The 22,079-nt window shown below is 29.7% G+C and overlaps 1 protein-coding gene and 1 long non-coding RNA gene across 2 annotated transcripts in view; both read right to left on the bottom strand.

Moving 5' to 3' along the window:
* LOC107889027 (perakine reductase) overlaps positions 1 to 22,079 on the bottom strand; it is a 54,036-nt gene that overhangs the window by 11,838 nt on the left and 20,119 nt on the right. The window lies entirely within an intron of this gene.
* Positions 17,207 to 18,057, bottom strand: LOC107889046 (uncharacterized). The gene is made up of 2 exons (XR_001681626.2): positions 17,830 to 18,057; positions 17,207 to 17,546 (listed from the first exon to the last, which is right to left on the bottom strand). It is a non-coding gene; the product is annotated as an uncharacterized lncRNA (long non-coding RNA).

Here is a 22,079-nt window from a genome sequence, read left to right as displayed (position 1 = left end):
CATTTCTTTTACATGATTTGCTTGATTTGTTTATAATTAGCTTAATGAATGTTTTTTATTCACATTTTGAGTCTACTACGTATCTATATAGTTTATGTTGATGGATTACATAATTGAGTATTTATTAATTTGAATTGCCTTTAGTTTTATTATTTATTTAACTTAGTGAACTAGGTATATTTGCTTTAGGATTACTTAAGTTATCTAAACATCAATCTTAAGTTGCATGCAAGAAATGTCCTATACAAATTCAATATTTGATTGCTATGCTTCTCATTGGTCAACATATTCCAAGGGTCGTTTTATGCATGTTATGTGTGTTTGCTTGAGGATAAGCAAAGACTTAAGTGTAGGGGAGTTTGATCTTCCGTAATTTGATACATCAAATTAGCCTTTCCATTACACTTGAAGAGTTTATTCTCAAGCAATTTAAGTGTCTTTTATATATTTTTTTATCAATTTAATTTCAAACTTTAATAAACAAATTTGCTTAGTTTTGTCCATTTTGATACCTAAATTGGTCAAACGATGCCATGGGGAACCTAACAATGTGATTGAGTTTGTGTAGGGAGATGATAATGACCCAACCTCGAGGAAAACATTATTCAAAGTGGGTGTCATAACACTGATGCTATGGAAGTCGCAACACCCAGACCTTTCACCTTGAGGATGCAAAACTTCAACGAAAAATAAATTAAATAGGAATATTTACGGAGTTAGTATAAAAATATATTGAAGTTCAATTAAGTAATTTAGCCAAAAAAATGTGGTTAATTAAGGCTCAATGACTAAATTGTAAAAGTCCAATCGCTATAGAGTTTTAATTAGGAAAATGCTTGAGGACCTAAATAGCAATTATCCAAGTGACTAAAATGTTTAATAAACCAATTTAAAATAGATATTAGTGGATGATGGTGGTGGATGTAATTAGAATTAATTAATTGATTATTAATGAATAATTAACTAAGATCAAACTAATTAGTTGTGTTTAATTATTAAACTAATCTAAGTATATAGGTAAAATTTAGTAGAAAAAGATGACATAAGTCATCATCTTCATCCTTCAACACCTTCCACCATAACCAAAAGAAAGAAGAAAGCTTGAAAACCCTTTAACATTTGGCTAAAAATTCAAGTAAGCTTCTAAACCATTTTTCTTTGATTTTTATAGATTTATGATCATGAGAGCTTGATTTAACTAGTCTATGTACCAATTTTTTCAATTGTTGAAATTTTAGCAAGTTCCCATTGTTGAGAATTTAAAGAATTGGGCTTGAGATTGATAGAAATTAAGCTTAGATTATGAAAAAGACTAAATTGTAAAGCTTAAATAAGCTTAGTTTTTTTTTTTGAAGAAAAATAAGCTTAGTTTTTAGCTTTGTCACATTAGGGACCAAATTGAATAAAAAGAAAACATGTTATGAAATTATGTTAGGAATAGAAAGTTTAGGATCCTTAATGAGTAAATATGAAATTAGATTTTAATCCGAAGCTATATATAGAAAGTTATTCAAATTTCGAGTTTAGGGACTAAATTGAATAAAATGAAAAGTATGTTTGGCTTTGTATTATACGTGTATTGGATGAAATTTGATATTTTTTTATTTGTTGAATTATCATTCATACCTAAAGATGACACTGAGCCGTCGAGAGGGAAAGGAAAAATGAGAGTCGTCAACGAGTGATGTGCGATTCCGGATTGTATTTCTATGATTCGAAATCAAATTAATTATTGCATATTCATTATACTTTGCACAATGTAGTATTGAGGTGAGTTGATAATGGTTGTTTGAATTGAATTGCTATGATTGAGATTGAATATCATAATAGTAGACTAAATAGAATAGAACAGAATAGAATATAATATAAAGTAACATGACTTAATTGATATATGCTATGTGGTATGGAATTGAATTGAAATATGTTATATGATATGATGAAATTATGAAATGATGATGAATTGAGGATGATGGAATATTAATTGAATTATGTAATGAAATTGGAAAATTGATTACCCTATTAGTTGTTCGGACAGGGTCGAATATAGTTGGCATGCCATAGGGATAGGATATTGATTTGAAACCATCATTGTCGAGTAACCCGATGTGGTAGTATATACATGTTCAGAGTCATCGTTGCGAGCAACCCGGGGTGATAGGTCCGTGTGTCTATTCTAATTCCATGTATGGTTAATAAGGTTATAAAAACATTATTCATCTATATGATAATTGAAATGAAATGTGAATGGTTTGGTATACTTGTATACATATGAAATGTGACATTCGATAGCATGTGAAAAACTATGCAAATTAATTAAAAATGAGCCTTGGGGGCCGATTAAGTATAAATGGGCCAATAGGCTCGAAAATGATTGAAATGACAAGATGAAATTGAGTTTATGTATATATATGTTGATGATTGTGTATGAATAAGTGCATCCTTATAGATGATAATATGAAACAATTAGGTAATATGTGAAATGAATGAGATACGGTATGACAAGTAAGAAAAATATGGTATGGTTTAATTATATGAATTGATCACTAAGTTTATGCTACTAGTTGATATATTATAAAATAAATAAGTAATATCTTAATGTTGAGTAGCATGAATGGTAAGTTTAGGTGCATATGTAGTGAATCGGTGTGCAAAATGAGTATATGCATGTTCATATGGTAATGGAAACTATTGGTATGAAATTGTATATGAAACGACTATAAGTTGAATGTGAATGAAGTGTATGCAATTGACTTTAACTTTTATTGTATTGACTTGAATCATGGACGTATGATTTGTTTATTCCGTGCGCAAGTATAGGTAAATCTCATAGTTTCGAGGCATGATCTAGCATCCAAACAGTGATCCTCAACTCAACAATGTTTGTATAGTCCCATTTTGTCAAACATATGGCATGTACCTAAGTTGAGTTAATTTTTGGCATAATATGTGGACATGTTCATATTTGAAGCATGAATTGGTATATTGGAAATGGTCAAATGGTTAGATTGTGTATTTAAGTTTGTCACAAGGTTAGAAATGCATGAAATTCTTCTATGCTTATGACTTATTTGAGTATGAATATATGTCAAATGTTTTAAATGGATAACATCATGAAATTAGGTTATATGTTGAATGAAAATGATGAAATGTTTGTACTGTAAATGTACATATATATGTAGATAAGGTATTATTCTTTAAAATTCAACCTATTGGAAATGTGCTTTTGGCTGGAAAAGTGAACGGAATGTGTTTTGGTATGCTTAGAAAATTGCAAGTTGGTACCATATTGGACCATTTACAAATAGATACTCACATCGCGACGAGCCATTATCGTCGTGACGAGACCTAGTCAGTGAATTGCATCGCAATGAGCAAGCCCCGAAGTTGCAATGAGCAAGCCCCGAAGTCGTGATGTCAACCCAATGTTTTACAAACATTACAATTTGGTTTCAATTCGACATCGGGTTAGCAAAAGAGCTTTCATAAGCTTGTGTAAGATCCATAAATGATTATACATCATATTATGATCATGTAATATAGTTAGTTGCATGTTTAAATGTTTACATTATGTAGTTATTTTATCATAGTTTCTTCGACAACGGATGTGACATCCTATAGCTCAAACCTGACGATCGGTTCATGTATGGGGTGTTACAAAAATTACAACTAAATACCAAAATTTCTAACTCGATATGTAACACCCCTTAACCCCAAACCGTCGTTGGAACAGGGTTACGGAGCATTACCGGACTTAGGGGTGTGCAAAATTCGGGTAAAACTGAAAAAATTCGGTTAATTGATCGGTTAACCGAATTAATTCGGTTGGGGGTCGGTTAAATTTTTTTTGAGTTTTCGGTTAACAGTTAATTCGGTTCAAAACCGGTCGGTTAACCGAAAAAATTCGGTTAATCAAAAAAATTAATAAAAAAATTATAATATATAAATAGTCCACTATTCACTCAAACCCAATCCAACATAAACTCAAATACCCAATCTTAATATATATTAACTCAAGTACCCAACCCAACCCAATTACCCAACCCAATCATAAAAATTACAAATAATTTATTAAATAAAAATAAAAATCTAAAACTAAAAATAAAAATAAAAATAAGAAACATATAATTTTATACAAATAATTCGGTTAATTTGGTTAATTCGATTAATTTGGGTAATTCGGGTAATTCGGTTAATTCGATTAATTCGGTTAATTTTATACTTATTTTAACCAAAAATTAAAAAACATATAATTTTTGGCCAATTCAGTTAATCGACCGAATTAACCGAAAATTTTTTGGTTTGGTTAAATTTTTTGAAAAAAATTCGGTTCGGTTAACGGTTTAAAATTTTAAAAGGTCGGTTAATTCGGTTAATGTTATTTCGGGTCGGTTAACCGATTGAACACCCCTAACCGAACCTATCAGACAATTTACATAAAATTCCTATGTTCAACCCATCTAAATACATTTAAATATGCTCAAAACTTGCTAAATTTTAGACATTTTATATATTATCCAATACTCAATTCCAATCAATTATCACATATTATCAATATGATTCAAATTCATACTAAATTAGTCAAGTCCTATTATATACTATTACCAAGCTTAATTCTACTTATTTCATCAATACATTAACAATCCAAAACGACACATACATAAAACATCCTAGGTTCATGTCATTACCAACTATTAACACGCTTTACCTCATTGAATTCGGGATCGGCCTAGGATGCTGATTCAACGATCTAGCATTAACTTAACCTACGCACGAAAACAACCGTACGTTGAGTATGAACTCAGTGGTATTTTTATAATCCGAACACTTAATAAAATGAAAATATAACAAATACTTAAAAAATCATATGTCATATACAATTGTATAATTATTCAATTCATAGATAAATTATTTATAACTCATTCAATTTTTATCATCTATTAACCCAATTAACTTTCGAAAATAAATTCACAATCATTTAAATAATAATATCTTCCATTCATATGTCTCATTTATACTTCTGTTCACTATTCAATATCAGTAAATAATTTTCAGTATCGATCAATTTTTCAGTTTCATTCAGTAACATTCAATATTCAATAACAATTAGTTGTTTAATAATATTCAGTCACTCTTTAATAGTCAGTTATTCAGTAACGATATATTATTCAGTAACAATCAATTATTCAATAACAATTTTTTTTATGCAATAGCAGTTAGTTATCTAGTAACAGTCAGTTATTCAGTAACAGTTAATTATTCAGTACCTTTATTTACCCCTATTAACATGACTCGGACTCGGACGGATACACGGATCCAACCCACACACCGGGATAGCATACAGTGTTTCATCGGCCGGAGCCGAAATACACCGTAACGGTAACAGTAAAAGTAACAGTAACAGTAGCGGTACACAGAGTACCTCATCGGAATAAATCCGGAACAGTAACAATAACAGTAAGGTACAGAATACCTCTTCAGAACGAATTCGGAACAGTAACAGTAAGGCGACACTTATAGTGTCTCATCGACACAAAGTCGGAATATCCTTGAACACTTCCAATCCTATGGCATGCCAACTATATCCGACTTAGCTCGATACTGTTAATAGGGTTTTCAATTCACTTTTAATTTTTCAACCAATACACATTTTAATTAATCACATATATTTTCAATTCAATACAATGCACTTTACTTTTCAATAACAAATATTCAAATTTCACAAATTACATATTCAAATCAATTTAATTCAATAACAAATATTAATACTTACCTTAATTACTTACCATAACATTTAATCAAAATAAAACAATTAATAATTAAATTCACCTTTCAATTCCAACCAATGTTTACTCCAATTCAAATAATCATCTCAATGCACTTACCATAAATATTAAATAATAATTTCAACAATTATATATTAAGTTCAAATTATAGAAATAATTTTAACTGTGAATTTTTCTCGAGTTTACTCCTCGTCCACCTTTTCTTTTCCTTCTTCATAGATGCCTTGGGTGCGATGTTAGCTATGAAAAATTAAGATAATTTATACTATTAATACAACACTAATTTATATTGAATAATTGAATTTTTATTCAATTTCTACCTTATTTTCAATTTGATCCTAACTAAGTTCACTTACTTTTCTAACTCAATTCATACTTTATTTCTACTCAATTTTGTATCATATTCAACACAAATATCCAATGTTCATGATAAAACCTTAATTTAAAATTTCTTCCAATTTAGTCCTTCAAACACAAAACTTATAGCTTACTTTACAATTTAATCCCTTAATCAATTCTAATCAATAATTCTATCAAATAGATCCCTAATTCATCTTTTTGTTCAACATGAACTATATTCAAAAACCTTAAAACTTCCAAAACCTCAATTTAATTTCATCAAAACTTTGTTCTAAAACTTTTAAAACATCAAAATTAAGAGAAAAGGACTTGATTGACTTACCTTTTAAAGATTAAAGCTTCAAATCCTTAGTTTTTCCTTTTCTTTTCTTTTTCTCCTTTCTGTTCTTCCTCCTTTCTTTTTCTTTTGTTTCTTTATTCTTTTATAACATATATATTAGTTTATATTAATAATTGTTTTTATAAAAATCTATTTAATAACAAGTATAATTAATACAATTGTACAATCATAATATTTACATTTGTCTCTATTTAATTTGTTTACCTCATAAAAATCTTATAATTTAATTAATTATCAAATAAACATCTTTTATTTAATAATAATAAATAATAAATATCTATTTAATTACTAATATTTGTATTAAAAATGTTTTTATTTTAATTAATACACATGGACTTTATCTCAACCATACAATTGTCATAAATCTAATTTATTTATCAACTAAAAATCTCATATTATAATTATTTAATTAATAATTATCTTTTACTTAATAAATATAAATAATAAATATCTATTTACTTAAATAAAAGTAATTAAATAAATATATATCTATTTACTTAAATAAAAGTAAATAAATAAATATATCACAATTGTACAAATATAATTTTTATACATGTATATTTTTATTACCATACATTTGTCTTTACTTTAATTTATTTCATAATATAATATCAATTTAATAAAAATAAAATTAATAAATATCAAATATAAAACCATAATAATAAATAATAATAATTTAATATACATATTTATGCATTTGCCGCCTCACTTAAGACAAATGACATAATTGTCATTTTGGTCTTTTTTATTTTCTTTAAATCTACAATTAATCTTTCACACTTTATTCAATTTAGTTCTTTTTCCTAATTACTCTTAATTAAGCTAAATTCACTTAATTAAACTCTAATTAACAACTTAATTAATTTCGTAAATATTTTTAATAAATATTTACGAGTCCGTTTTCCAAAAACAGAGACCCGATTGTCGAAACCATTTTTTTGAAAAATGGGAATCGACTTTTTAAAACGAAAGTTTGGAGTCGCCACCGATCCTTTTTGATGAGGTGTGATCGGGTCACCTCAAAACGTGGTCGTTTTTCAATAAACAGATTGATTTATCAAAACAATGTTTTTGGTCTGCGAAAATTGGAAAAACGGGTTCGAGAGTCGATTACGTTCGAGGAAGGGTTATCACCCTTGTCACGCCCAAATTTGGTACCTAATTGATTATTCAGTGTCTTAATGTCGAAAATTGAAAATTTAACAATAGTTTAAAATACGATCCCTCTTAGTGTTAATGCTTTTTTTAAAGTATTTGGATGAATTAAAACGTATGTCAAGGACCGTTTCATCTCAAGGTAAAATGTTATATCTAGTACTTTAGGACACAACACCCCGACCCTCGAGTATGAGCTTGCCTTCTATTTCATTTAAAACTCATGTATTTAAATTTTAAAAAGGATATTCGGATATTTAGATCAAACGGAAAATCGAAACGCAATACGTTAGGGCACGACTACTCGAAGTTCTAGATACAAAATATTGCCTTTATTTTATTTAAAACTCATGTATTTTAATTTAAAAGGATAATCGATTACTTAGATCAAACAAAAAATCGAAACCTAGTACGTTAGGACACGATTTCTAAAATTTCCAAGTATCGAATATTACCTTTACTTGAAAAATCCAGGCAAAAATAATAATAGATAAAATAATATAGAGATAAAAAATGGAATAATAAAGAAAATTCGAATGAAAATTTAATTTAAATCAGGAATGGGTAAATAAACACATGTACAACAAAATATTGAATGAAATAGTTTAAAAATAGGATGGATAATAAAAATAATAGTAGTAATAATAAATATAATGGTAATAATATTAAAAAATATATATAATGATGATAATAGTGTTAAAAAATAATAATAATAAACAAACGATATATTAATGATAATAGAAAATAACGATAATAATAATGGAAGTAATGAAAATAATAATAATAGAAACAATAGTAATAAAAGTAATAATAAAATAGAAAATAACAATGATACATTAATAATAATATATGTGCTAATAATAATAACAATACGAAAAAAATAATACTATATTAATAAAAATAATAATAGTAGGTTAATAATAATAATAATAATAAGGTAAAAAATAATAATGAAATAATAAAAATACTATTGCGTTACTACTAATAAAAAGAAAGAAAAAGAAAACAGTAATAGTATATAGAATAATAATAATAATAATAATAATAATAATAACATTCTGCCCCTCCCTTCAAAATTCGGCCATCAGTCCATCCTTGCTCCGGTCACCGGACCTCCACACGCTGCCGTCGGTACCACCGTACACGGCGCTCGAACCTCAATAAAAACCTTTTTTCCGCAATTTCAAAATGGGTAAGCTTCCTCCCCTTTATTTTTACTTTCGTATGTTAAAAAAAACAAAATAAAATTGAAAGATAAAATAAAATAAAAAAAGAACTTAAAACGAGAATAAACGAAAAAAAACCTCTTTTGCTTTGATTTTTTATTAATCTCGTATATTTCTTGTACTGAAAGTCTTTCTTTTTCTTGTATTCAAATCCCTCTCCTTTTTTCTCCAAAAAAATAACCCCTCTCCAAAAAAAAAAAAAGACCCATTTACAATAGTTTTAAATGGCATTTATAGTCAAATTTTACAACTGATTGCCTCTTTCTTTTTGCAGGCAAGTGGGGTGATGAAGTTAGTGGGGTGGTTTAGTGGGATAGTTTAGTGGTTAGTTTAGTGGGGTGTTAATTGGTTTATTAATTTATTTAGTATTTTGGGCTATGCTTGTTGGGCCCGGGCTAAATTTGGGTCCTACACCGATAATACACTTTCCGTTAATCATAAATTTTAGGTCATTACACAATACCTATATTTCTAATGAAAATAGTTAGATATTTTGATATACTAAAATTTTTCTTTTCTCATCTGTGTATGGGGACCAATAACATGTACCAAAATATTTAATGTTATATAAATATTTCTAATAATCATTCCAAATTTTTTCATCAAACAAACAAAATTTTCTCATCAAACAAATAAAAGATAAACTATGAAATTTGTTAAAATTTCACTTATAATTGAAAGTTTCAAATTACAAAAAAAAAAAACATAAGCCTAAACGAATAAAAAAATCATATAAAATATAATCCCAAGAAAAAAAAATCTAAAAAAACCTGAAAATGCAAAAAAAAAAAAGAGCTCTCTGATAATTGAAGTTTTTTTTTTCTTTTGGCAATGATTTTGGAGCTTAAGGATCTCGATTTTTGTGTATTTTTCTCTCTCTCTCTCTCTCTTTTTTTATCAAAATTGTTTTTGTACATTTTAAGCCTTTGTTCCAAAATGGTTGTAACAAAGAAGCTTGTTGGATGGTGGCGATGTTAATGATGGCAATAAGAATTCAGAAGTTTCTTGGCTTTCAACTTGGGGGAACCTAAAAAGAGGAGGAAGAAAAGTCATTTGGTGGTGCTATTCATCGGAAAAGATGTCAGAATCTGACATTGATGATAAAGGTGACAACTGTTGGCAGATTGGAATTGGAAAGCATAGCAGAAAATAGATTTAAGGGAAAAACAGAGTTTTAAAATTTTTTCCAAAACAAGAATTTGGTTGTGTTATCTAAAGTAATAAACACTTAATCAAAATTCTTACATTTTCAATTCGTCTAGGATGAACGCTTTGGTCGAGTGGTCTTCTCCACTATCTTCAAGCTCACGTCTGCTGAGTATGGACTCACTTCGAATCAGAATTTTTTTTAACAAAATTATCAATGGGACAATTTCATAGTTTCTCTAAACTTTTGAGGTTAAATTGTAAATAACAAAAAATCTCTAAATATTTTTTGGAATAATTTCTTTAAAGATTTTTCTCTCTATAACTTTTCTTGGATTCAAATGTGTGAGAATAATGACATAAGCTCTCTTGAAGAGTTTAGAGAAAGTTCAACTAGGATTGAAATTACTTACACTAATATTAAATTAATAAAATACTATCAACATAAATATTAAATTAAATTTAACATTAAATTTATTAACATAATATTATTTTTGGATAAGCTAATTTGAAATCAAGTTACCCAATAGAGTCCTATTAGGAGTATAATTTTTCCACTGCTCTACCGCCGAGAGCCGTTGCCGCTGACCATCTGTTGTTTGCTGGATCGCCATTGTGCCCAATGGTGTCATCATTGGCGCAACTTTCCTCGACACCCCAAACTATTGTTAGTTTTCCATAATGGGCCTGATCAGCTTGACAGCTCCTTGTGAGGCTGCTAGTGTTGTTTTTGGGGTGGGACTAGCCATTCGAACGGCTGGCCCTACACCCAACCACCCTTTTTCCCAATTGACAGGTGCTTGCCCAGGTCGATCATTCGCGTGACCAATTGCATAGGATGTAGCATCCCTTAGCTAGGCATTCGCACGCATGGCCCAGTGCTATTGATAAAGTTGGCTGAGACCTCTAGCAGGATGTTTAAATAGCCTACTGCCATGGCCAGGGCACTAGTAGCCAGACATTCGAATGCTTAGCTGGTGCTATAGCCGATTTGGCTACTGTTGGTTTAGTCCGGCCAGTGACGACTTGACCAGTCTGATCCAACCATTGGTTGGACCATCGGCCCAATTTTACACTTGGGTTCGGTTCAATGACCTTTGGGTCTTTGTTTCCGTTTTTGGTTCTCAGGTTTAATTTCAACTTCAATTACCTATTGGGCCAATTGTTTGACTTGAAAATTAATTTCCAAATTAATTTGATAATTTAATTTTACTTGATAAATATTAATTTTTCCAAAAATCATTAATATTTTCCAAATATTTCAAGAAAATTTTTAATCAAATTCTTTAGTTGAACAAATTCTCACGACCGCCTAATTTAATTTCTCATCGAATAAATTGATTCAATGAAATTATTTCCAAACTCATTCTTCTGATTCAAATGCAATCCAATCGAGCTTTTGTTGAGCTAACAAATGGACCAATTGAACATATAAAATTAGACTCGAGCAATTGCAATATAAAATTAGACTCGAGCAATTGCAATTATGTCTAAAAGCATCGTTTTGATAATTCACAATTTACTTAATCATGGAGTCAGTCCACAAGAAGTACCATAATTGAAAAATCCTTATTGTATACTCTTTACGAAAAAAATTCATCTAACTGCTTTGTCCAATAACCTCGTCATGTGTGTGTTACCCTCATATGATATCCTTGATTCCTTTGAGTTAAATCCGTTCATTTAATACAATCCTATTTTATCCCACTTTCACTATTATATCTTCTTAATGATTAATATGATCACTGTCAACTAATGATTGTGATAAATTACTCGTTCGAGAACAAGCAATTCGTAGCCATGTTCCATATTTATCAACCCACATAATGCCAATAAGAGAATATCGTTAACTATTTAACCGAGCTATGAATTTCATTAGTTCTAGTAAAGTCATGTCATACATAAGTCATGTACCCAACATACCGACTATATCGGCTCAATCATCTTTAGAGCAAAAGCCTCCACTTATATCAAAGCACATGAGTTACATACGCATGGTTAGTGACTAACTTAAGATTTAGTTAAGTCACACTATGAATGTCACAAGTGAATCAATTCACAAACGGATTTAGAATTAATTCAACTTGGGTCCAGTCTAATGTATCATTCTTCCAATGAGTACAACTATGTCTCTACCTATAGAATCAACTGCTCCAATAGCCAAGACTAGTCATCTCCCTAATTGGAATTGTAGAGACATAATAATTCTTCTAAATATTTGAATAAAATGCTCACTTTGATTCTTTTACGGAATTACAGACTCATTTTGATTATCTATTGAAATAAATTATTTTTCTCGTAATATAAATATTCTTACAGTGTCACTTATCATCAATTGGAATTTAGACAATCAATTAGCTAATATTTTCTTGTCACAATTTCTCTATGTATGCAAAACATGAAAGATAGAAACACAAAAGATGTAAAAGTGAAATGTAAAATTAACTTTATCTATTTAATCATCGTTCAAATATATAGAAAACAGTTCTATGTTTACTACACTATGAGCACATTTCCCAACAACAATATCAATAATTTGGTAAAGCAAAGAAGAATAAGAGAGTTTGGGTTTTTTCTAGGGCGGGGAAGAAAAAAATAAAGGAAGAAAATTTTGTTTAATTTAATTTCTATAATTTTGTAAATTTTTAATATATTTTATTTATAAAATTTTAGTAAATTTAATAATTTTTTATTTTTAAATAAATTTATACGTGTTTATAAATTTTATGTTTTTTTTATAAATTTTAAATTATTTACATATGTGGCATACCAAAATTTATAAAGGTATATCAAAATATTTGAAGAAATACTGAAATTTCGAAAGGATACCAAAATTTTTGACAGATATCAAATGCCAAAATTTCTAACGATTATCAATATTTCTAATGAAAATCATTAGTTATTTTGGTATACCAAAATTTTTCTTTTCACGTCGGTGTGTGAAGACCAATAGCAAGTAATTTATAACAAAATATCAAAATTTCTGACACAATAACAAAATTTCTAATGGTCACCAAAATTTCCAACCAAATGCCAAAATCTTCTCTTTCCTGCCTATGTGTAGAGATAAATAGCTTGTACCAAAAATTTTAATATTATATCAAAATTTATAATGGATAACAAAATCTTTTAACCAATTACCAAAATTTCTAAAGGATAATAAAATCACTAGCCAAAAGACTTGGTCTTTTTTCACCGGAAGCTCGAAATTTCTTTAATGAATATTTTGTTTTCAGATACTTTTGGTTTCCTTCAAGATTTCTTCTTTTTTCTTTTTAAATTTAGAGCTTAAAGATTTTGGTATCTAATATTTGATTACAAATTTGGGTATCCATTAAAATTTTTGGCATCATATGAGAATAACCAATTTCAATTTTGTTTTATATTGAAACTTATGGAAAGCGTATATTAAGAAGCTTACGCTAGAATTTTCGTCACTTTTCCAGTCTTCCTTTTTCTTTTGATTTACAATATAGACCGGATGATCAAGGCTAGTCTTCCTTAAGGGAGAGATGGCTTTTGTATTTCAAAACATGCAAGTAAATAGCTAATTTAGATTATATTAAGACCTGACTCATTGTTTGACCAAATTTGACCCTAAAACATCGTATTAGGACCTATTTGATTTTGATTTTCAATTGTAATGTTATATTAATGCCTAGAATTATTTTTATTTTATTTTAAACATTTGAGTTGCTTAGAGATAAATATAGTGTTCTATATTCTATTATTTTTCAGGTTGGGTATAGATGTTACAATTTGAACTTAAAATAATTAACGAAATCTATTGATGGGTTTTAAATTTACCAATTTAAATATCCTACACCCTAAAACAAAATTAAAATTTTAAAATTGTAGACATGGTAGTATGGTTGAATCCCACAAAAACTCAATAAATTAGATTTGATTTATTTAACAATCAATGTTGTCATAGGAAGAGTTACGTCCAAAACATAGCGGTGTTGTAAGAAAAATAAAATGGTATTAAACACTATGCATTTGGATGAGCTTAGTACTTTGAATTCTATAGCAAGTTTGTCCCCTAATACGTTAGTTTCAAGATCAAATTTTTACCTTCTTCAATGAAGCATGATTCGATGATGAATCTTTTTGAGAAAGGGGGAATGATACGAGTATGGGGGTTCTAATTTTCAACCTAAGAGCATGTTGAGCTTAATCTTCTACAAAGCCCATGTGACAAATCTAAAAGACTACAAAACGTGAGGTCCAACTTTGGATAGGAACAAACATCCTTGGAGTTGAGAAAAACCACCAAGTTTTTAAATCTTGAGTTTAAGAAATTCAAGAAAACAAATATTGGTTTAAAACGAACAGATTTCATGATTTTAAGTTTCTAGAAAATCAAAATTCCAATATTTGAAAATTTTGGTTCAAGATCGAATTTCTTGAAGGAGAATCCTCCAAGCTTCATAGAGTCGAAGCCTTGAAGAAATCGATATCCAACAAGCTATACCAACCTCCATGGTGTTTTGACCCAATTTGAGCCCATTTAGACATCATTAGGATTAGTTATGCTTTTAGCCGATTTGAGTTAATTTTTTTACGCCCAATAATGTGATTTTCATGTTAAAATTCGATCCAGTATCGGCCGAATTTCACCTATGAGGTTAAGTTTATACTTAGTTCGTTTTTTTCTTTTTAAGTAGGGTTTTTCTTGTTACTTGTGGTTCAGATAATTTCCCTTTAGTTTTATCCTAGTTTTTGCGTATTAAAGGTAATAAATGCCCCCTATGTACATCATTTATTTGCCATTCTTTTATGAATAAAAAACTTCAGAATTTTTCCATCACCCAACATCTCTCATCTTCCTTTCTATAGAAAGTAAACCTTCGTAGAAGTACTGTTCAAAATTATTCTGTTGTGGGTAGTTTGTGCACAATTGTTTTTTGAACATTTCCTAATAATTATATAATGATCTAAATCTTTATGCTTGATTGTAGAAATTTGCCTACGAATTCTCATGACCCTAGAAGTTGGAAAAAATCTTTCAATAAATAAATAAGTTATATTTAGCTGGTGGTGGAGTAGGGATTGGCTGGGCCCGACCTTCTAAAAATAAAAAAAATTTATTTAAATTCTTTATAATTTATAAAATTTTAAATTAGTAATAGTAAAATTATATATTACTTCTCAAAAATAATAAAATTTTAATTTAATTCTTTAAAAATTATAAAAAATATATCATTTAATTCCGGAATCGTAAAATTTTTTTTGCTCCAGCACAGTATCTAGCGAAGTGGCAACCCAACTTGACAGTAAATAAAACCACTCCTTAGTTGAATCGGCTAAGGAAAGTGGAAAAGTTGTAATTTTGTTTGTTCTTCAATTACAGCTTAGGGCTTCATGCTTGAACAAACAATCTCAAATTCTTTTAAATGTTTGTAGGTTAAAAAATTACTAGTTTTAAAAATTATTAGAAATTATTAAAATATTAGAAAATTATTAGAAAATAGTAAATGTTATTAAAAAGTATTAAATGTTATAAAAATTTAAAAATTACCACTCCTTTTATAAATATTATATTATTTTTATAATTTTTTTAGAATTTTTATATAATTTTTAAAAATCATTTAATCTCCTAAAATGATTAAAATAAGTTAATTAAGTTCTCGTAATATAATTAAAAAATTAATTAAATATTCCACATTATTATTTTCCACGACAAATGTCACATCATCAAAATTTTCTTTGTCAAATTTCATGTCACTTATCACATTAGCACTTTACAATCTGTTCGTAGTTTTGACGAAAAACCATATTACAAGGGCTCAATTGATTGCAACGATTGATTAAAGGCTTAATTGATTATACTTTTCATTGAAGGGCTCAATTGATTTTTGAATTATTTTCTAGGGATTTCTTTAACACTTAAGATTAATTAATTTTAAATGGCAAATCCCTTGTATTTTTCTAATTAATTGCTTTGAAAAGGTATAAAATGAAGAGATATTTTCTTTACTACTTTTTCATAAACATTATCTCTTCAAATATGGTAAGTAAATCACTGTAGGAATTTTGAAATAAGACTTATTTGGTCGAATAACTTCTCACTCAAAATCTTCAAAAAGATGTAAGTGAATAATCAAAATATTTAGATTAATATGATAAATTGCAATGTAAATTACAAATAACAATGCAATTGAAAGTATTAACACCAAGATTATTGCAAGAAAATGTTATCTTTTATAGTCCAATATATACATATAAATCTCGAGTCAAAAGTTGACTTAAAAATTTGGAGTCAAAAGTTGACTTATTGATGACTTTTAAAAAGTTGCAACCTTTGAAAATTTTTTGAATGCGAAGAAAATCTCCCTTGATTCTTCTCTTCACTTTGAGCTTTGATCCAAGGGTCATATGATTTAAACTTGGACAGATGTGGATTGCTTGAAGGATCATGTTGACTTGCTTTTGAAATGGGTTTGGACCTCCTTTCTTCAGTTGATTTGGATTGAAAGCTAGCTATCTTCAGGAACAACTTTTGGCTTCTTCTCCACGGCTGAACAGGATTGGAAGGCAGCTTTTCTTTAGAACAGATGTGGCCTTCTTCAGATTTTTTTCAAGTTCTTCGACTTCTTCAGATATTTTTGCAAAGATCTTTTGGCCTTCTTGAACTTGTATATGTGTAGAATGGCTTCAATGATCCCTTTTTATAGCTCTAAATAGGGATGTAAATGAGACACTGGTATTTCCAAGCTACTCGCATTCAACTAAAAAAAACCGAACTTGATTAAGTAATTATCGAGCCAAGCTCGAGTAGCTCAAGCTATTGATTAGATGATCATTTGATCGAATCGGGTGAAAAAGTTTCGAGTCTCACTTCATCATCCTAATTTGCTTTGACATTTTTTCGAATCGAATTGAGTAAAATGAAATTTCAGTCGAGTTGAATCGAATGAAATTGTTCGAGTTAAATTAAAAAAAGTTAAACATGTCAAATTAAAATCTTATTACAATATAACTAATTCCATGTTAGAGCACATAAATTTAAAACCATTTATTTTTGAAAACTCTTTCAAAACAAAATAAGAGAAAAAAAGATATTTTAGTATGATAATCTTTAATTTACTTATTTATATTTTTCTAGTTGTTGTTTCCTGTGTTTTTTTTAAATCCTGCTTCTTAAAACCTCCAGCTGAATTTTATTCAAAAAAAAAAAATCTCAAACAATATTATTGTAGAAGTTTTTCAATTTTTTTAAATATTCTTTATGTAATGGGCCAATTTAGCCCGGGCCCATACAAACATAAACCAAATAATAATAAAACCAAACCAGCAGTCCAAGTCCGATTACAACCAATACAAGCCCAATAACAAACCCAAATACCCATTTACAATAGGGCCCAATGGCCCAAAATCTAAACCTAGGTTTGACTAAGCTAGTAAGCCCTAGCAGCAAGGAGCGCCGCAGCCCCCAGCCTTCAGCACCGTACGGCCTCCTTGTGCCACAGCCACGCCCACGCCCACGCCTCCACGTCAACAAGCCGTAAGCCCCAACTGGCCCCGTACCCATACCTGCAAACAAAAAACACGACAGCAGTACAAAATAGCAAAAAAAAAGAAGATGTATTTTTCTTTTGATTTCGACTATATAAAGCCTTAGAAGGCGAATGTATCTTCTTCTTCATTTTTTTTTACGCATAACTGAATAGAAAAATTCAAAAGCAATTTTTGAAGAGGTGATTTCTGTTTCTTTTAGTTTCTTTAATTTTCTGTTGATTTTTCCTATCTCTTTGCTTCGTTGCTTTTTCATCGTTGCATTTAAAACCAAAAGAAAAAGGGAAAAGCGAGACCTTACCTTGCGAGTCGGCCATCGGTTCCTTTTCACTTCCTTGAAATTGAAGCCTAAATGGAATCTCAAGGCTAAAAACCACCCCTTCGAAGTTCGAAAACACTGGTCGCCGTTCGTGTTGGCGTATCGGCGCCTAGGGGAGCATTTGGGGTTCGACTGAGCAACAAAATGGAGAGGCTAGGGCATTGTTAAGGTTCAGCTGAGAGGCTAGGGCATTGTTAAGGTTCAGCTGAATGAAGGCAATATTTAACCTTATAAGGAAACAAAGAAACGACGCCGTTTAAACCAACTTCAATGGTTTAAAAATGACGTCATCTGGAAGCCATGCCCGTTGACCCGCTCCAATGCCCTCAGGATCAACGCGTTTGTTGCGGTAAAGGGAAATTTGTGCATTTAGTCCCTTCTTTTCGCGCTGGTGTTTGATTAGGCCTAGTCCAGATTTCTTTGTTTTTTTAATTCGCCCTGTAATTTAAACATCATTTCAATTTGATCCTTGTTTAAATGTTGTGTTTTGAAGCTTGGAATATTTGTATTTTCAGGTCCCTATTTTGATTCTAATAGTTTTTTTTTAAATTATCATTTTTATTTTAACTCAAATCTCTTTCTATACTTGTACCTATATTATTTAAATCGAGCCTTCTATTCATTATGATTTTGAGAATTCATTTAGTTCTTTTTATATATGTATGTTAAATTATTTTGGTATCTTTACTTTACATAATCATTATTTTGAAGCTATTTTACATTGTATTGTTTTAACCATTTATATAAAATTTTGTTTAAATATTTTTGTGTATATTTATACCCATTGAGTTTTCTATTCAAAATACCTATTGTTTTAAAATTTACTTAATGTTTTTATGTATGTATGAATCCATTTAAAACAAAAACTTCATATTTTTTGTGTTTAGAATTATTATTTCGGAATTCTTCTTTATATATTATATTATTTTAGAAATTTATCTAGTATCATATTTAAATGCTTTAATATATATTTGCACATATATAATTTATAGCAAAATTAATTTAATCTTATACGCATTATTATTCCCAAGCTATTTTTTTTTACATATAATTGCTTCTAAATTCGTTTATATATGCATATGTTTTTTTTAAATCTATTGTGTGCATAATTATTTTTTAAGATCATATTTTATCATGTATTTTTACTATCCTTTTATATTTTATGTATCATTTAAATTCTCCTTCTTTATGTGTATACTGTTAATCTTTTTGTAAATATATATATTTTAATATTTGGCATATTATTTGATTTAAATGTCTTCTTTTTGCAACATCAATTTTTTTAAAAATATTATATATATGTTCTTTATTTTTTTCTTTATAGATTATTTCGAGTTCTAGCATATGTTATTCGCTTGTTAGTCCATCATTTTTAGAAATTATTTTTGTATCATATTGGTTTTATATTGTTTGGAGTCTCATGTATTAATTATCTTCACGTTATTTCATGTATATTTGCTACATCCTGTTTACTCGTTTTATGCATTATTAAATCAATTGTTGTTCATCCATGCTTATGAATTTTGTTATATTTTGAGTTAATTGTTTGCTTGGTTAATTGGTTAAATAAGTTATATTATCTTCATCCATCCATTATCATATTTTACGTATGCATAGTATCCCATGTTTTTAATTTTTTTCTTGTGGTTTACAAATATCGTTTTATAATGTCCAACTCTTTAAAGTTAATTATTCCATTTTATTTCAAGACAAATTAGTGCGCTTTAAGCTGATTTTATAATTATTCATTTGAAAATTCCTTAAAACGAAGGCAATGTTTGATGTTTGAAAATTCGGGAAATCGTGCCCTATCGTGCTGGGTTTTGATTTCCCGTTTGTTCAAAATAATCGAATATTGCTTTAGAATTTTACTCGTGTTCTCCAAATTCTAAAACAAGGCAATATTCAATGTTTGGAAATTCAGAGAATCGTGCCCTATCGTGCTGGGTTTGGATTTCCGGTTTGTTCAAAATAATTGAATATTCCTTTAGAATTTCACTCGTGTTTTCTAAATTCTAAAGCAAGGCAATGTTTAATGTTTGGAAATTCGAGGAATCGTGCCCTACTGTGCTGGGTTTCGATTTTTCGTTGAGCTAAATAATTGGGCATCCTTTTGTAATTTTCAACATATAAACTTTTGGAAGTAAAAAATTTATCGTGTTTTTGAGGGTATAAAGGATCGTGTCCTATCGTGCTGGATGTGATGTTGTATACCTTTGAAACAAGAGAATTTTGACGACCAACTTGAGCCATTCAAATGTTTTAAAAGGAACCATATTCTAAAAATCGCTTTAAATTTTAGACATAAGGACAGTACTTAATCAATTTGGTACCAATTTTGGGCGTAGTGAGGGTGCTAATCCTTTCTCATACGTAAATGGCTCCCGAACCCGTTTTCTCAAATTTACGTAGACCAACATTGATTTAAATGGAACAAAATGTTTTATTAGGTGATCCAATCACACCTAAACAAAAATATTGGTAGCGACTCCACACTTTGTTTTAAAAGTCGATTCCAGTTTTTCTTCATGTTCGAACAAAAAAATAGTTTCGACAGCTTGGCGACTCTACTGGGGATTGAACAAGAGAGTCAAGCCATAAAGTTGATTATTTGCTGTCCTTTTGTCAAAGAATTGAAAATTTGTTTTGAAAATCATGATTTTTTCGATTGCATTTGATTGTATGATTGTTATGGTTCGGGTCTTGTAGAATAATATTGCATTTCATTGCATGACTGCTGTGGTCACACCTTTTAAGTGGGAGTAAGAAACTATGCTTTCGTGAGGTTTTCACCTCCGATGGGCTAGTGGATTGCTTTCAGGGTACATTTATACCTATGATTTTGTGAGATTTTCATATCCGTATGGTCATAGGGAAATGTATCCCCCTGAACTGAACTCGATCCATATGAGCCTATAATGGGTGAAGATTGAGGAATCTGCTTGTTCAGGTACCTTCTCTTTAGAACCAAACCACATATAGTAAACCTAAGAGCCTTCTTTAGGTGGAGCTAGACTAAACTTAGGTAATTGCCCATATATGTGCTTTGATTATCTTTATTTTGATTTTTTTATTATTATTAATATTTGATACTGACTCGTTGTGTTTTGTTTTGATTATGTTTTGCATAACATTGCATACAAAAGAAGGTGTTGATTTGTATTCGATTACTAAGTTAGAAGATTGAACATGGAAAATGAATTTTTTGATAAAATTGATGATAATGCTGTAGTTCTTACACGGTCAGAGAAGTTACAATCAGAGAAAGGGGATAGCCTGGCAGAATGATATACGTCAGAGTTGTAGAAATTCACTCGCATCAATGTTGCACAGAATGAGTTGTAAGAGTTGAGAGATATATGGGCTCGTTGGGATGAGGGAACCAAACAGTTGTTCTATCAAAGTTATGGCGATATAGCTTACTTGCTCGATATCAAGGTAGACAAGCGTATGTTCCGAGTCATGGCTCAGTTTTGGAATTCAACTTACAATTGTTTCACATTTGGGGAAGTGGATTTGGTGCCTACCGTGGAGGAATATACTACTCTGCTGAGGTGTCCAAAAGTTCAAGTCAGAAAAGCTTATGCCAAGGTTTTTAACGGTTCAACTTTTACGAAGAAATTGATGACTATTTCGGAGATGAGCGAGCCTTGGGTCACTACTCGAATTCAACAAAAGGGGGATAATAAGTGTATTCCTTGGGAGAATTTGAGAGATTTGGTTCTAACACACCCCGATGCAAAGAAGAGGGTCACCATCTTCGCCTTAAGCATCTATGGATTGGTGATTTTTCCTAAGGCTTTAAGGCACGTGGATGAGGCAGTCACCGACTTATTCGATCATATTGAGAAGGGAATCACACCTGTACCTGCAATATTGGCTGAGACGTTCAGATCCTTGAGCATGTGTCAGAAAACAGGCGACGGGCAGTTTATTGGATGCGCACAACTGTTGATGGTGTGGTTTCATGGGCATTTTTGAAAAGTGAACAAGGTTTCTTACCGGGTCTTTTCTGAAAGTTATTCCCAGTTAAAAGAGGAGGCAACCATGCAAAGAAGTGACGATATTTCAGAAGAAAAATGGATGGAAATTTTTCAAAATCTCAAGGAAGAGGATATAGAGTGGAGAGCTTTTTGAATGGTTCCTGATGAAATCCTATATCGATGTAGGAATTTTGATTGGGTGCCGTTGTCATGAATTTGGGGAGCTACTAGGTATACTCCATTGCTTGC

Source organism: Gossypium hirsutum, chromosome A11 (assembly GCF_007990345.1).
Source record: "Gossypium hirsutum isolate 1008001.06 chromosome A11, Gossypium_hirsutum_v2.1, whole genome shotgun sequence".
In the NCBI taxonomy this organism is placed as follows: Eukaryota; Viridiplantae; Streptophyta; class Magnoliopsida; order Malvales; family Malvaceae; genus Gossypium; species Gossypium hirsutum.
Note: the sequence above shows the minus strand (reverse complement) of the source record. Positions and strands in the feature narration are given on the sequence as shown.